The sequence below is a fragment of the Camelus dromedarius genome, chromosome 13 (genome assembly GCF_036321535.1).
Source record: "Camelus dromedarius isolate mCamDro1 chromosome 13, mCamDro1.pat, whole genome shotgun sequence".
Taxonomy (NCBI): Eukaryota; Metazoa; Chordata; class Mammalia; order Artiodactyla; family Camelidae; genus Camelus; species Camelus dromedarius.
In genome coordinates this window covers 66,133,426-66,149,997 of record NC_087448.1, presented here as the reverse complement: position 1 = coordinate 66,149,997, position 16,572 = coordinate 66,133,426, and the positions used below count along the sequence as shown (strand labels likewise).

At 46.4% G+C, this 16,572-nt stretch overlaps 1 long non-coding RNA gene across 1 annotated transcript; it reads right to left on the bottom strand.

The window, feature by feature from the left end:
- Nucleotides 1–2,917: 2,917 nt before the first annotated feature.
- Nucleotides 2,918–6,774, bottom strand: LOC135322790 (uncharacterized). Its single transcript, XR_010383690.1, has 3 exons — nucleotides 6,505–6,774; nucleotides 4,920–5,161; nucleotides 2,918–4,385 (listed from the first exon to the last, which is right to left on the bottom strand). It is a non-coding gene; the product is annotated as an uncharacterized LOC135322790 (long non-coding RNA).
- Nucleotides 6,775–16,572: the final 9,798 nt, after the last annotated feature.

Sequence of the window (16,572 nt, the reverse complement as noted above, 5' to 3'; positions counted from 1 at the left end):
TGCTCTTGACAGAGTTCGCCGGGTCTGGACTGGTCACTGGCTTTTCCTGTTGGTGTAACCTTGGGCAAATTATTTAGTCCCTATGAACCTCCGTTTCTTTATCTGTCAAGTAGGCATAACAATCTTACAGGATTGCTGTAATGAAACACTCGAGGTGCACATACAGCCGTAGCCCTGGAGCAAAGGTGGGATACATGCTCTCCAGAGAGTCCACCGGAAACACACCTGAAGATGAACAGCTGGGTTTACTACTTCTTGTAACGAAGAGGAACGCATTCATGGGAAAACTGGGATCAAAAGCTGTATTTTCCGGGGCAGGGGTCTCCAGGAGGATTTTGAAATTTTATGTTTTCAGTTTAATGACTTACAAATTGTAACATAAGCCTATTCTGAATTGTCTTATAGTCAAATACTGACACTTGTATTTGTATTTCTGTTTATGATCATATTGGCTCCAAGTAGAAGTACTTTACAAAATGTCAGGATAAAGAGAAAAGGAGTGGACTAAATATATAAATGCCCAAGCTAAATGAAGACCAAAGGATGTCATATCATGCTTCAAAATGTTTTCATAGTAGTTCTGTAAAAAGTGTGGGAGAATTGAGTCATCACCGGACACTTGAATAGACATACTCATCTCAAAAGAATGTGTGCTGTATTGGGCAGTGTCATATTCAAGTGGCAAAACCAAAACAGAATAGAGTAGCTGCTAGATTTTGTTAATTTCAAGAAGAAAGTGTCTTTTAAGCTTCTGATACTATCAGCAAGGTAAGATGTCATGGAAAGACCTTAGTTATACTAAACAATGACTGTTTAGTAGGTGATTGTTCATACTGTGCTCAGACGAGTTTAATTATACAACTCCAAGCACAAATTGTTGAAACAGAATGCAATCTGATCATATGACCTTGGTCAAAAATATTCTAAAACAGACCTGGATAGGTCTTATCTATCTGAGAAATTCATAACCTGACTTCAACCCCTGTCTTTCTTGACCTCTGCTGCCTTGGATTCTATTGAACAAATTCATCCTTCTTGAAATGTTCTCTCCCTTTGGGTTCCATGACACAACTCGATCTTTCTGTTACCCTGAGAGCTCCTCAGTTTCCTCTGCGAGCTTGCTTCTCCAGTGGTCCTGTTCCTCAGGTTCCTTCTCAGCCCCCTTCTCTCCCCAGTCAGTCACATCCATGCTTGTGACCAACAACCACTAGCATACCCATCACTCCCAAATCGAAAGCTCTTGCGCTTCTCTTGAACTTGACGCACAGAACTTCCCCATGAGTATTTTACAAAACCACTACATCATTTTAAATGTCCGGAACATATACCAATTCCCTCCAGAAATCCCCATTTCAACCAATGACATCACCTGTCCAATCAGCAAAGTCAGAGACCTGGGAATCATACCTGGCTTTTAGACCGCCAAATGCTGTAGCTTTTATGTCATGAATATAATTGATATTATTTATACCTCTTTTAGGTGTGTGGCTGTAAGGCAAGTGGGCCTCCGGTTCTAGAGCAGTTGAGCTGAATAGCTCTTTGTCAGCTTGGCTAAGGTTGGGGGCTTTGTCTTATCATCAGCCCACTAGTGAATATAAAGTTTGGAGAGGAGGTGGGCAAACATGCAAAGAGACCAAGGATTTCCCTGGTAAATCAGAAATCCTGACTCTTTCCCTATGGGATTTCAAGTCATTCTAACACTTCTGAGGTATTGGGATGGTCCTAAGTAAGATAAGTGGTCAGAAATATACAAAATGGCCCTCAAGAAGAACATCTCGGTGATGGTGGTGATGGTGGTGATGGTGGTGGTGTTGATGGAGTGAGAGAGCTAGGCTGGTACAACAGGCCCAGCATCAGGGCCTCCCTTGTCTTAGGGGAAGGTCAGTCAGGAACAGAGTAACGATGCTGCACCCTGTCCTGATCCACCTCCTTGGACCTTGAGGTTCCTTAAGAGAAACAGATATCTGTAAATAAAAATATCTGTCACTAGAGTTGTACTGGGAACCCAGTCTCCTGTGGAGTGGAGTAGCCATTGCTACCCTTAGTTACCCCCCTGGTCTGTGCAGCACTGTCTCAGTGGGGAGGCCTTCAGCCCTGGGACCCAAGAGCCAGACTTCCTGTTTTCTGCATCAGCCTCACCAGAGCAGAAGTTGGAACCTGAGGCAGTCACATCAGACTCCTCAATTTCTTTTCTGCACAGCAGAAGTGTTAAACAAAACCGACTCATCTGGATGACGTAAGCCCTTTGAGGGGGTCTTATTTTCTAAGGAAAGGAGAACTCAGAGAATGGTGAATGGACGTCTCACAGTCAGGATGGAAGCTCAAACCTGATTTGTGAGGTCACTTAAATCTGGCTTCATTTCCACCACAGCAGGTGAAATAAGATATATGTGAAGCTCCTAGAACAGGGTCTGACACTTGGTGGGTATTCAGGAATCTTTGTATATGAAGCTAAATCTTGCTTGATCAGACACACATACTACTGTGTTTGAGAAGTAATGGAGAAGAACCTGGCTTCTGCTTCAAACTGGCATTTCCTTTTGTGATCCCACAGGGCAACTTTCCTCTCAAGAGGAGTCAGCCCCATTTTTACTGGGGTTGGGTGTGGGAGTAGGGACAGATTTAAAATCAGCAAAATAAGTTAAATTCATGCACGCATGACTCCATAATATAGACCATGTTTAGAGGATCAGTCCTCCTTCTCCCATCTCCAGCTCCTTTGAAAGGCCATTATACCATATTTTTTACAGAATAATTACATGGAAAGTTTTTCATGCTATGACAATAAGTTTTTAAAAAGGAAATAAAAAATATATAGTATATCCCAATTTTGTTAAAAAATAAGTATACATATGAATGTATAAAAAAATCCCAGAATGGAATATATCAAACTTTAACAGCAGTTATCTCTGAGTGGTGGGATTACTAACAATTTTTATTTGTGTATTAAATACTGTAGACAATACAATTTTCTGTATTCTCCATGTTTTCAACAATGAACATGTAGTAATTTATAATCAGAACAGTTTATTTAAAAAGAAATGAGAGAAGGAAATGATGACATAATTACTTGTAAAGTCATTCATATTTGCTACAAAGCTATAGGAGAAAAAACCCAAAGGTTGATTCTTTTCCAGGTAGTTCTACAAGCTTTAAAGTTGAATCAGCAACCACATGGCAAACTGACATTCTTGGACTATCACAGGTGGCCCAAGATAAGACAGGACGGACCCCAACTACTAACGGGCAATCAAAGAGTCCTTCATCTAGAAAAGTTGCTTAAGAACGGAGAAATCACTGTTCTGCAGGGGGAGCCTGGGGGAACTCTGGGGCTGCCTGGATCAACCTATTTAGAACCAGATTCACAAAACAGGGAAACTCATAAGCATAGAAACCCTCTATCCAGGCTCCTAACTTTTTACTCATAAGAAAACTGAAACCAAAGTGAATAATTGCATCATTCCTCACGGAACACAGCTGTCATTTCATAGCCCTGTGCTCACAGAGGTATGGGAAGAGTCCTTGGAATCTAGGCCCTGCTGCCTCCCATCTTTCCTCCTTCGTTTTCCTAACAAAGTGAATGGGGTTTTTAAGGAGGACTTTAAGAAGGCAGCTCAGATGTTTGAGAAGGAGTTTTTAAAAAGAAGCTGCAGTCTCTGCCCTGGGAAGGTGAAAGGTGTTCTCTCTCCGTCCTGATAGCTTCTCCCATGGTTACTCAGTTTTTACTACCATGTCCTTCAGGCCACTGCGCTGTCCAAGGTCACGAAAACAGAGTGGTCATGTCACCTTTTCTGGGACACCGATGGGGAGCCCTGCCCTTGGGTATTTTTACATGAAAGGAGAGCTAACTTGTCCTGACAGCACTCACACCAGTCCTGGCCAGCTGTTACTGTTCATTTCATTTCTTGTGCAAGTCTGATCATAGACTTCCAGTATGCAGAAAACTTTCAAGTTGAGGAAAACGGAGCAGGGCAAGAGACTTACCCCTGATGCTGAGAAACGCAAGGGAAGAGGGAATAGGGGAAAAAGAAGATGGAAAACAGAGGAGAGAGTCTGCTTCTCTCCCCACACTCCCTTGAGTAGATCAAAGGGTAAATCCAATTGTTGCCTCCTGACCAGTGGCGCCTGTGATAAGCAGAATAACACCTGCTGAAGAGGCCCGTGTCCTCGTCACCAGCCCCTGAGAATAGCTCCCCATACACGGCTGCAGGGACCTTTCTGGTGTGTGGATTTTCTGGTGGACTCGATGCCGTCGTAAGGGTACTTACAAGTCAGAGAGGGAGGCAGGAGAGTAACGATCAGAGAAAGAGTTGAAGATGCTCCATTTCTTGCTTTGCATACAGAGGAAGGATCCATGAACAAGGAATGCAGGTGACGTCCAGAAACTGGAAAAGGCAAGGGAACAGATTCTTCCCCTAAAGCTTTCGGAAGGAGTGCAGCCCTGCTAGCACCTTGATTTTAGCCCGGTAAGACCCATTTCAGACTTCTGACCTCTAGAGTTTAAGAGAATAAATTTGGGTTGTTTCCAAAAAAAAAAAAAAAAAAAAACAAAAAAACACCTTTAGGTGACCAGAATGGGTAATCTTGTGAGTATTCAGAACAAACACTAAGCAGAACTGTATTAACAAGCTTTTTTGGTTGTTTGCTTTTAATTTTCCTTCCCTAAATATCTGCTGTCCTACTGTGTTCCCTGCCTAGTGTTCACTCGTCACTCCCGCCAGACCCCAGTTTCATCCTGGGCTCCTCCCTCTAGTGCATTCCCTCTACTAGGGTTCATTCAGACCTGATTGTTGTGCTTTATTCATTCAGCAGAAACGTGTTGAGGGACTGGTTTCAGCTCCAAAGCGTAAAGAGCTTGGAAGCCGTCCCTCTCATGCTTAGAGCGAAAAAGCTGAAGGAGCTGAAAATCAGTGTTTTACCTTGTGCTCATCAGAGACTGAGGTCACAGGCACAGCTCCATCCCGTGACCTGGAGAGGCAGGCAGAGGCAGAGAGTCACAGCCAAGACCTCCTTAGCTGGACAGAAGGCGCTGGGGCCATATGCCTGCAGGAGCACTTCATGGTGATTTTGGTAAACTGCTGGAGGCTGAGTGCGGAGTGGCCTGGGAGTAGGAAACTCCCGGGGCCCGTCGTCTGAGCGGGGAGGGCTCCGTGCTTTTTCTCTGGAAGAGGAAGGGGAATATTTTGAAATATGCTTAGAGCATCATTGTAACAAAGCCCTACGCTCTCAGGGAAAAGACACGTCCCACCCGGAGAAGGGTGTTTCCCTGACCCCAGCCCCCTCTAGCCTTCCTGTCTCACCTAAGGGAGGGGAAACTAAGCCAATAAATACCTCCGCAGGTCACAGCCCAGGGACGCAGGCCCACAGAGAGACTGGTGTTTAATAATGAGGTTATGTAAGAATGCTTCCCCTCCCCCGGATCTTGCCACCAGCAGCGGAGTCCCGGGTTGCAGCTGAAAGAGCCCGAAGGCACAGACTCTGTTTACTTTGAAGCCTCTGGCACCTGCAGCTACAGCAGAAATGAAACACAGCCTAAAACCCCAGCCAGATCAACATAAAAGCTCAGGCTAACGGCCAGTTTACCTCAATTCCTATCACCTGACACGTCCTGTCTGACTTTCAACAAAAAATTGCCAAACGTTCTAAAAAGCAAGCAAAAGCACAATCTGTAGAGCGTCAGAGCCCGACTCTGCAGGTGCGGCAGAGAGTCGGGCCTTACTGGACAGGCCATTGAAAATAGCTGTGACTCCTATTTTAAGTGTCACATTGGAAAAAACGCAGACAACTTGCAAGAACAGATGGGTAAGGGAAGCAGCAAGATGGGAACTTAAAGAAAGCATCAAAAGGAGATACTAGAAATCAGAGACACTGTGACGGAAATGAAAATGCCTTAGTGGGCTCAGCAGCACACTGGACACAGCCAAGGAGAGAACCAGTGTGCTTGAAGGCAGATCAAAATGGACCGAGTGAAACAGATGCACGGACATGGAAAACAAACTGGTCACGGGTGTGGGGGGGGAGACGGGGGAAGGGATAGATTAGGAGTTTGGGATTAACAGACACACACTGCTGTACACAAAACAGATGAACTACAAGGACCTTCTGTAGAGCACAGGGAACTATATTCAGTTCCTTGTGATGAGCTGTCATGGAAAAGAATCTGATAAAATATATATATGTGTGTGTGTGTATAACTGAATCACTTTGCTGTACTCCTGAAACTAACATTGTAAATGGACTGCACTTCAATGAAAAATAAGAATGAAAAAAAAAAGAGCTGAGTGCCTCTGTGCGCCAGACACCGTGTTGGGCGCCAGCGAACAAGACAGGCCGGACTCTGCTCCCTCCTGGAGCTGCCTCACAGACCGCCGAGCGGAGGATCCATCTTGAGCTGCCTCTGTCCTGTCCTTCCCATCTGCCCCGTTTGCGCCAGCCCAGTCCCGGCCTCTGCCTTTTCGAAATCTCCCAGATTACTCCTTATACTTTCACATCTTCTCTTCTTACCTTTCAGTCCTGCACCACTCCAATTATTATTTGCCCTCTGCTAGAAAAACCAATGTCTGATAGAAAACTGGCTGCTTTCTCTCCAGTGGTCACATGCTGCTGTTGGATAAAGTCCAGATTCCTAAGTGAGACGTCCATCACTGACCTCTGCCTGCCTCTGTAACTTCAACTTTTACCACTCCCTACCTAGATTTTATGTAGACACACTGAACTCTGGTTCAGTGACTTAGTGTCCTGATCTGCTAAGTTCCCTCCTCTTAATGGAATGTCCCTCCCCTTCCCTTTCCTGCCCTGCCTAGCCATCCAGTTTATCTCTCAAGACACAATTCAGGGAGCAGTGGCCCCAGGAAGCCGTTCATCCTCTCCCAGCCTATCAGTTAGGTGCCTTCTCTGTCTGTTGTAACAATTACTGCTCTGTGTCCTAATCCTGTTTTCTTGACTGTTCTGCCCTGGACGAGGCTGTGGGTTTTTTTGGGGGGGGGGAGTAATTGTTTGTTTTAAATTTTGGGGGGGAGGTAATTGTTTGTTTGTTTCTTTGCTTGTTTATAATGGTATTTATTTATTTTTAATGGCGGTGTTGGGGATTGAACCCAGGGCCTCATGCATGCTAAGCATGTACTCTACCACTGAACTATACCCACCCCCCTAGGCTGTGGGCTTTTTAAGGTAGGGGCCATGTCTTAATAGACCATGTATTCCAACACCTAGTACTTTGTCTGGCATCTAAACGCAACCAGTGAATATTCAATGGATGAATGAATGGACAGATGCGTGAATGCAGAAGGCACTCAGGAGGAAAGGGGTAAATACGAGAAACCATCTACAACAGGCATTTAGGTTCAAAACCAATCTCCGAGGTGCATTAGTGGGTATTCTTGGTTACAAACAAGAAAAATCGACCCTGGTTCACTTAAGCAGAGCAGGAGTTTTCTGGGAGGGTATGAGGTAGCTCACAGAATCAACAGAGTCTGCAGTCATAGAGAAGACATCGCAAAGAGCCCGCCACAGCAATGGCCCGTGGGGACAGGTGCTGGCATCTCTGTCCTCGGGCACTCCTGGTGGGCCTTCTCCCCTGCCGCAGCCACCGTGAGACTCTCCAGTCATTGACCCATTCCCTCTTCAAGATTCAGAGTCTCAGAGGGAGACTGTGACTCGCCACGCTTGGCTGAGGTGTCCGTGGTGTCGTTGCTGGGGGTGGGAAAAGGGCACGGCTTCCCTCCGGCTTCCCCAATAGGAGTGGCGTTCACGTGCTCAGTAGCCACGGTGGCAAACCTGAAGACCTTGTGTCGGTGTCCCAGGGCTGCCATATCAGAGTGCAGCAGACTGGGGGACTGGGAACGTGGGAGTGTATCCCCTCAGGGCTCGGCAGTCGTGGTGGGGGCAGGGCTGTCCCTTCCGCAGAGTGCCTTTCTGCCTTCTCGCGTGTCCTCACGTGGCCCTTTCTCGAACCACCATCCCTGCTGTCTCTTCCTCCTCTTATCGGGACACCAGTCACTGGATGAGGGGCTCACTCTTATGACCCCGTTTAACCTTAATTACCCCTGCAGAGGTCATATTCTAAGGTTCTAGGGGTTAGGGCTTCAACATATGAATTGGGGGGGACGCAACACCCTAGACCCCTGCCTCAAATCATAGCAACTCTAAAGGGCTGTCCCAGCTCCAGAGCTCCCTGGAGACCAGCCAAGGCCTTTGCTGCTCTGCCTCTCCCGCTGTCCAGTCCTGCTGCCTTTACCGCCCCGACTCCGTGTACCCCCCAGGAGTCCCCAGAGCCTTCCTCAGTAACCTTTCTGTGCCCAAATTCCCATCACAGTCTGTTTCCAGACCTAAGATGTGCCCTCCACCTTTCCTTGATCTCTCTTCTAGGGAAGACCACTATGGCTGCATATCAAGAAGCATGTCCTTATAGACAAAGCTTCCTCAAAATGCTTCTCTTCCTACAGGAGAGAGTGACCACCACTGGAGGGACTTCAGTGGAGGAAACAGCCTGACCAGGTGGGCTCTAAGACCCATGTTACAGGACTTGCCTGTTCTAACTCACTGTCCCCTGACAGTTCTTCCTCAAATAGTCAAAGGGTGCAGAGGCTCAAATAAATGTGAAAGCTTCTTATCTTGTGCCTGATTCTGCAGTTCTTAGGCCAAACTTAGCTCTCTGCCCAAGCTCCCAGCGACCCCCAAACAGTTTCACTTTCTCCCTACCTACTTTTCTTGCACAAACAAAGGAAAGATTGCAGGTCATCAAAATCCCAGAAATGAAAATTACAATGGAGTGAATTTAACTGAGAAGTTACTCTTTATTGAACCACCGTTCTATGCAGGGCGCTCTATCATGGGGAATAGGAAAAACGCAGAATTAAAACCCTTGCTCTAAAGTTGTCATGGAGCAGATGGAGGGATGAATTATGTTCAGACTGAAACTGGTCGCTGTCATGGGAGATGTGCCCGGAAAGGAGGCCACTGGCCACTTGGGGGAGGACTTGATGACGGAGGCCTTGCGAAATCTAGGTCTTGTGACCAAGAGTAACCCCAGCCACCAGACTCTCTCCATCTGGTCATTAAATGCCACACACCCTCCAAGAGGCACAGATTGAAGATCTGTGGTAATTTGTCCTGATTTTTAAAGACAGTGACATTGGGGGAAGATGTAGGGAAAGTCTGGGTCTCTGGCTGTCTTGGACCAAGGTTTCTCACACCCATCTGGGTGCAGCCAGTGGGTTGGGAACCGCTTACAAATGATCGGAAAAGCCTTTTGAGCTCTTTGGAAATAGATACGGAGTAAACATAATGTTTGCAATATTAATACAAGAAGAATAACACTCTTCTCAGTTGCTCTGTTCATACTGGCAACTGCTATTGTTCACAGGACCTATAGCCTCAACAAAAAGTTAGTATATTTATGTCTGTCCTGTTTCCTCTGAGAGTCCTACGCGTGTCCCTAAGAAAGAGATCACACTGAGCCAAACACGCAGCCTGCCCAGCGAGTGCAGGAAACTCTCAGAGATTTAGAAGAAAACCTCCTCAGACGCAGAAGGGGGAAAGCAGCCACATTTAGCTCTCGAATCCATCCCCTGCCTTCTGCTGCCTCACAGTGGAGCCTCAGTGCCTGTCTCCAGTGTCCCTCGGGGGCCTTATCTGCAATAAACATCCTAGGGGCTGAGCCCCCTGCAGAGCTTGGTACCCAGTCTAATGGAAGCCCACAGGGAGCCTTGGCATTGATTCCGAGACGGTTCTGAAGCCCACACTCTGGAGCTTTCGCTGGGCCAGACCAGGAGGCACGGACCCACGGTCGTTTTCTCTGTTTGGTCAAGGTTCAAAGCTCTGGGATGTGAGGAGGTTCTGGAAGTCTACTGGGGGCTTCTCACAGGGGCCAGGGAGATTTGGGCTGAGTTGGGCTCGGTGCTCTGAAGTCAGTTTGAAAGGTATAAACATCCCACAGAGACTGTCAGCTACCCTCCCTCCAGGACTCTCTAAAGCATCTCCAAACCTGCCCTGGGATTCGAGGCCTGAACTACATTTGTCCCACAAACCCGAGACTGGCTGATTTGGCAAGTATTGGCAGGTTCAGAATCCTCTTGGGGCAGCAGAACTGGTCTGGATCCTTCGGGTCCACGTGCACTACTTTAGAACATTCCCTGGGTGGCTGCCTGTAGTGTTTGGATCTTTGCTTAGAATGTGTTTACCTCAGACCATTAAGGTTTAATACTCAGTTGAAGACCGTGTCAAAATACATTCAGTTCTTTTCCATGACTTTTATTTGTCTGTATGTCCTCTATTAATAAGACTTAGTTTCTTGTAATTTTTTTTTTCTGAAAGCAGGCCCCTTTTAACCTCAGTGGGGGGTTCTCTTCTGCATTTTGCAGTAAGTCCTGTGAAGAGGAATGAGTGCAACCCATTCACCAATGATGCAAAATGAAGCACATTGCATTCGTATGTTGGGGTTTTCTTCCAAAGACCAATCCCAGCCATCATCGGTTTGCTGTTACAGACGTAAACAGACATGTATATAGATACACATATGAAACCAGATCAATATGTGCATATAAAGATGCAGTTATTACATATGTGTATTTATACACAGGTGTGGTATTAGTATTGTGTACGTGGCTATATAGGTACATGGGTGGGTACATATGAGGGGTGTGTGTGTGTGTGTGTGTGTGTGTGTGTGTGTGTGTGTTATGTAATCGTAAAATTTAAGCCAAGTGTGGGATAGGTACAGTAGTGTCAATTTCACCGAAGACCAAAAATAAAGTGTTTGTGTTGGAAGATGGAAGTCTTTTCATGATGAATTTAAAATATCTCCTTCCTCAACTGCTATTTTAAGCTGCACTTGAAGGACTGGACCGCTCTCTGTGTGGGGTCCCTGAGACAAAGGCTTCTCTGAGACCCACCTCTCCCCTAGACCTTGAGATTATCTGTAACCACCCTGGTGGATGGCTCTCTAACCTGTTTCGAAGAGAAGCTGTTTTGCATGTCCCGAAGCCTTGTGCCCTCCTGCCTGGGGGTGAAGGGGGAGAAGAGGTGACAGAGGAAACCCCGCTAAGACAGGAGCAGATCGTGGGAGCCTTGACAGCCCCCCACCGCGTCTTTGCTGGGAATCTCTGAGGACTGAGCCGAGGAGCAGAGGGAATGGGGTGGAGCCCCGATCCTGGCCCCTGCCTTTCACTCTCAGAGACCCTGCGTTCAGTTCTCCGGGAACATGCCCGGAGGCGGGATTGCTGGGCCACGTGGTAGTTCGGCGTTTAATTTTTTGAGGAGCAGCCACACTGGTTTCCCCAGCGCCTTTACATTCCCCCCATCAGTGCACAAGGGGCCCAGCTCCGCCTTCTTACCAGCTTGTTAGTCTCTAGTTTTTGATGTGGTTTTTGTTTTTAAGATGAGGAATTCACTAGGTTGTAGCCAGTACTTCCTCTAAACTTACTCTAAAGATCACCTCCTCAGAACCACCTGCTGTGCTTATACAAATGCAGACTCCTGACTAGCCCCACCTCAGAGCAGGTGGGACCTCTGAGGGGGAGCTTTTAAGCAAACTCCTGTGGGCACCGCCACCTGCACTCACAGGAATGCCCCCAACAAGCGCGACTGCAGAGACTTGAGGGGCAGACGACCTTCCGGCCCCAAAAGCCACAGCGCTGAGGAGCGCTCAAGCCGCGCCCACTGAGATAACCTCATCACGCGGACTCAAATGACAGCACAAATTTAAAAAATCGCAAGTCATTCATACTGTTTTTTTCAAGTTTTCAGTCTTTTCAACCATGATCTACTAAAAAAAAATCAAATCAAGGAAGCAGGACGTTTTTAGCTAAGGAAATGCTCTTGATCAAAACCAGAGCTTTCCTGGTGATCCTCGAATGAAATAGCCCATTATCAGCTTCCTACAGATCTCCCCAGAGCTGTTCTCAGGCAGCGGGAAGCGCCTTCACCAGGGCCACTTCCCTGGCCCTCACGCCTACTGTGATCTGAGTCATGCCTTTTGTCTGGTGCCTGGAATTTGGGGATGTTTATGAAAAGCTGTTGTAAATACTAGTCATAATTCCTCTTTTCACAAGATTCTTTATTTCAGAAAAATGAGTAGCTCCTCACGTACAAACGTCAGATCACTTCCAGCTCCATTGTCACCTGGAAATATTCTCCCTCCTGTTTCACTAGAGATTATTTAAAGGCTTCTGAGAACAGTGTGTCATAGAAATCCTCCAGAGAATATAGATCCTGGGTTCCCACCAATCATGTTAAAAGGTGCTTTTGCATCAACTGTACCTACTTCATCTTTTGAAGGCAGAAAATGGAATCTTGCTCAAATGCTAATGAAAAGCAAAATATCCTTTTAAATGCAGGCTCCTTGAGGTTATCATCTGTTTACTTGTTTCATTTAAGTTCCCAAAGAGGTGGAGATGTAATGAACACACGTGTCATGATGATATTTTCCTTAGCACAATATTTCAAATTAAACTGCTCTGATATTAAGCATGAACATTTTAAGGTAAAGTGTGAGGTTCATAACTTTCAAAAAAATAGAGAATGGGTCACTTGAGCTTTCCTGACTTAATGCTGTCTCTCAGCATCTATTTACCCCTCAGACGTGGATGCGAGGCTAGACCAGATGAACGCAGGAGAGCAGGACATAGTCCAGACTGCCCCGCGAGCCTCAAGCAAAACAAACAAAGCTGCCGAAAAAGACAACATTCCACTGAATCCCTGTAAATAAAAATACCTGCACGTGTTCTGTAAACTGTCACTTACCCGTGTTTGTACTCGGCAGACGTTGACGGAGGGAGAAGAGAAAGTTAGAAGTAAAACGGTCAGATGTGTGTGTCTAGCCAGTAGTCTGGGAGAAATGAGTGTACTGCTTATGGAAGCAAGCATTTAAAACTGATTTTTTTCTTTAATTCTACTTTTAGTTTCTATAGGGACATACTGTAATGGAATTGTCCAGGGTTAAGTGCAGTTCTAGTCATGCAAGTACTGGCTATTTTTACAGGTTCTGAGGCAGGTGAATTATTATCTGGGCATTTGGTATCAATTTGACTGTTTGACTTCAAGCTGGGGAAGAAGGCAGGCGGGGAAAAGTTGGCCTCAACTTTTAATTCTGTTCAACAGAAGACAGTAGCAAAGACGTCTTTCACAGGTGGTTTAAAACTCCAGAGAACAGAGTTTCTCAAATGAATGTGCATACAGTTAACATGCAGATTCCGGTTTAGCAGGTCGGGGGTTGGGCCTGAGACTCTGCATTTCAGGGAAGCTCCCAGGTGGCGCCGGGACTGTTGGTGGGAGGGGCAGCGGAGGCGTCAGACACTAGAGCGCTCTGCTGTGCTGTCCCTTGGTGGCTGTGGAGCACGGTGAACCTGTGCCCACAGTGTTCGTGGGACACAAACAGGGGCTTTGCATCTGTCACAGCTGCAGAGCAGAAAGCCCTGAGCAACAGGAAGACGGGTCCAGCTCATAACCTTCATCCTCTCGGCTGCTAACCTGCTCGGCTCTGTTATTAATCAGAGTCCTTGTTTTGAGATTTAGAAGTGTGTTTTATACTTTCTAGAGGGGTTGTAAAGTGCAAATGAGATTTTTGTGGATGGTGGGTGACTTGACAACTTCATCAGAGACAATAGTGCTCCTGTTTTTACAGAGAAATCCAGGACCTACAGACAACGTCCTTCTTTTAGGAGAAGCCCTGTGGGATGGGTGGTGCCGTGAATGTGTCCCTCTCATGAAGCGCTCCCATTTTTCTTCCCATGTTTCTGCTCCTGCCTGTTGTTTTATTTCACAAAAAGTGTTAGTTAAAATTTATCAGGAACGAGAGGTCATTTTGCCCCAGGGCTCTGTCATAGAGAAACACCAAGGATTTTGGAAATTCAGTGAGTCAAAGATTAAGGCCAAAGTCTTAAAGTCCTGTGTGGAGAGGTTGCAGCCAAATCGCAAAGTCAGCTAGGACTGAGTTTTTACCTTTCACATGATTGCTTTCATTAAGGAGCATGTCTCAGTAAGAGTCGCAGAGTTGTGGGCCAGTTTCATTCAGAGTTACAGGGTCATGGGCAAGATAGTTTCAAGTTTCTCCTCTTCCTAAAATCGACGTATGCCACTCCCTCTGAGACTTTGGGGCCCACGTGCAACCTCAGGACTCAGTTGTAAGCTCTTTAACTGAGAGCTGCACAGTAGGTTTTGCTGTCCTAGTCTTTACACTATTCACCTGCCACTACCTGCTCCGCCCAGCCGTTCCTCGTGTACACACCCAGCCACTGAAATACTGCCTCTCATCAGTCTTGAATAACTCTTCATGCAGGTCTTTAGCTTGAGGTCCACAAAGTTAAAGGGGGCCTTTTTCAGATGATCACAAGCTCCTGATTCTGACATCAAATTTCCTTTACTCAATGTCCTAGTCATTAGGGCTGTACCTAAATGAACAGTCCAATTCTCCTCCTCCTCTGGGCACCTGCTAAGTCTGCATTTTGTCGTTTCTTTTAAAATTAGGCTTATCATGTGACTTACGCTGGCCAATGAAATGTGGGTGGATGTTATATATTACTTCCAGGAGGCAGCGTTAAGAGCTTGTGCACAATTCTGTTCCCATTCTTCCCATATCACAGAAGCATCTCCCTGGAGGGACCAGCAGCTGGGTCCCTGGATGGTTACAATGAGAAGAGCACCCCCATCACAACAGCCTGCAGACCACACCACACATGTAGGATGAGCTGCAAGTAAACCTTTGTTGTGTTAAGCCACCAAAATCATCTGTGTGTGTGTATATGTGTTGAGGGGGTGTTTGTTACAGCAGCTTAACCTATTCCATCGTGACCGCTCCACTGGCATTCAGGTGTAATCCTTCGTTCGTAAATACAGAACTGCTAGGAGATGGCCTCCTGATATAGTCTTCATTTTCTGTTGTAGGATGGGGATTGGGAAGGAGTTCTTTCAAGGTTAAGGTAACGGTTCTCCTAACCACCGTGAGGAATCACTTCCTCATCTTCTCAAACAGCCGGCTGATAGTTCAGGAGGAGCTGAAATTAGTTCTTGTATGTTGTGAGGACTTCATAAATATTTGTTTATTTATTTAAAAAAAACCTTTAAGATATGTATAAGGCATTCCTGTTCATTCTCCCAACACCGCTCCCAAGGGCACATCTATATTGGGTAGAGATGAAGGACACGGCTTGGCCTGCCCACTTCTTTGGCTCCATGACCGAGAACTCCCCCAGGTCCTCCCTCACCAGATCCCACGTCTGTGGACGTGACCCGTTACTGACAGTGAAACACTGAGTCACTGGTGGGCATCCCTCCGTGCACTTGTCCTCGGTCCTTCCTGGGCTTGAAATTAATGTGAGCAGAGAAAGCACTCTCCTCCCTGTCGTTTTGAGTTATGCACGTCTCTGTACAGGCAGCAACTCAGAACCCAGACATGTAAGGTGGGAAACATTTGTTTTAATTCTCCAGGACAGGTGGTATTCGAAGGTGATTAAGATTTTGGCTTATGAGCTCGGAGTGCCTGGGCCCGCATGCCACTGTGGCACTCAACTGCTAGCTGGGTGTCTTGGGCAGCTTCCTCAGCCTCCCTGTGCCCTGGGCTCCTCAGCTGTAAAGTGGGGTGATAATAGTGGGTCTTTTGTTGGCTGTTCTTGTGAGCATCCGACAAGCCGGCACCTGTAAGAGCAGGCTTGGGAAACAGCTAGTGCCTAGGAAGTGTCAGCCCCCTAAACAGCCCAGAAGGGAGCAGTTTGGCCCAGCTGAGAGTACCGACCTCCTGTCCACCGCGCCCGTGGCCTTCGGCACATCAATGACCTCTTCATGCCCCAGTATGCTGAGCCATCAAAGGGGGATGATACCAGTATCCAGGGGGTGGGTGCTCAGTGGTAGAGCATGTGCTTAGCACGCCCAAGGTCCTGGGTTCAATCTCCACTACCTCCATTAAAAAAAAAAGTCCACCATATTGATAAAAATAATAGTGCCTACCTCACTGGAGTTTTGTGAGGTTAGAATGGAACAGTCTGTGGCACGGTCTCAGCAGACAGCGGTGGGACATACAAACGCTCAGTAAATAGCTGCTGTTTTACAATTACTACTACTATTATTTTTATTTTAAAAATTCTTTTAAATTCTCAGCATTTAAAGAAATCTGCTGCCTCCTTTCCAAACATCCTGTGCTTTCCTCTTCTTTGGGCGGCATTTATCTAACAGTTTGGAAGATCGTATTCCTGGAGTTGTCCACTTTTTCTTTGATGGAGCAGTTTCTTTGATCCAGGGGGTTGCAGTGTTTGTGTTGGCTGTCAACAGGGCAACGCCTAGGAATTATTTTTTAAAACGATCTAATGTAGTTTCCCAGAAATTCTCCAAAAAAGAAACGTTTTTAGGCAAAAGAAATTTGAGGCTTCCATTAGCTCTTTAACATACCTTGTAACCCGTCTCCCAGATGCCAACATTCTCCACATACCCGACCCTACGCCAGAAACTGCGCTGCTCTGACACTGAAGAGGAGAGTTGTTTGGGTTCATTTGGTCCATTCTTTTTGGTCTGAGGTGTATTTTATACTGGAAGTTTAAAAGAATTGCCTTGTATCTTATATTTAGACTACAGTGAGTTGTTTTT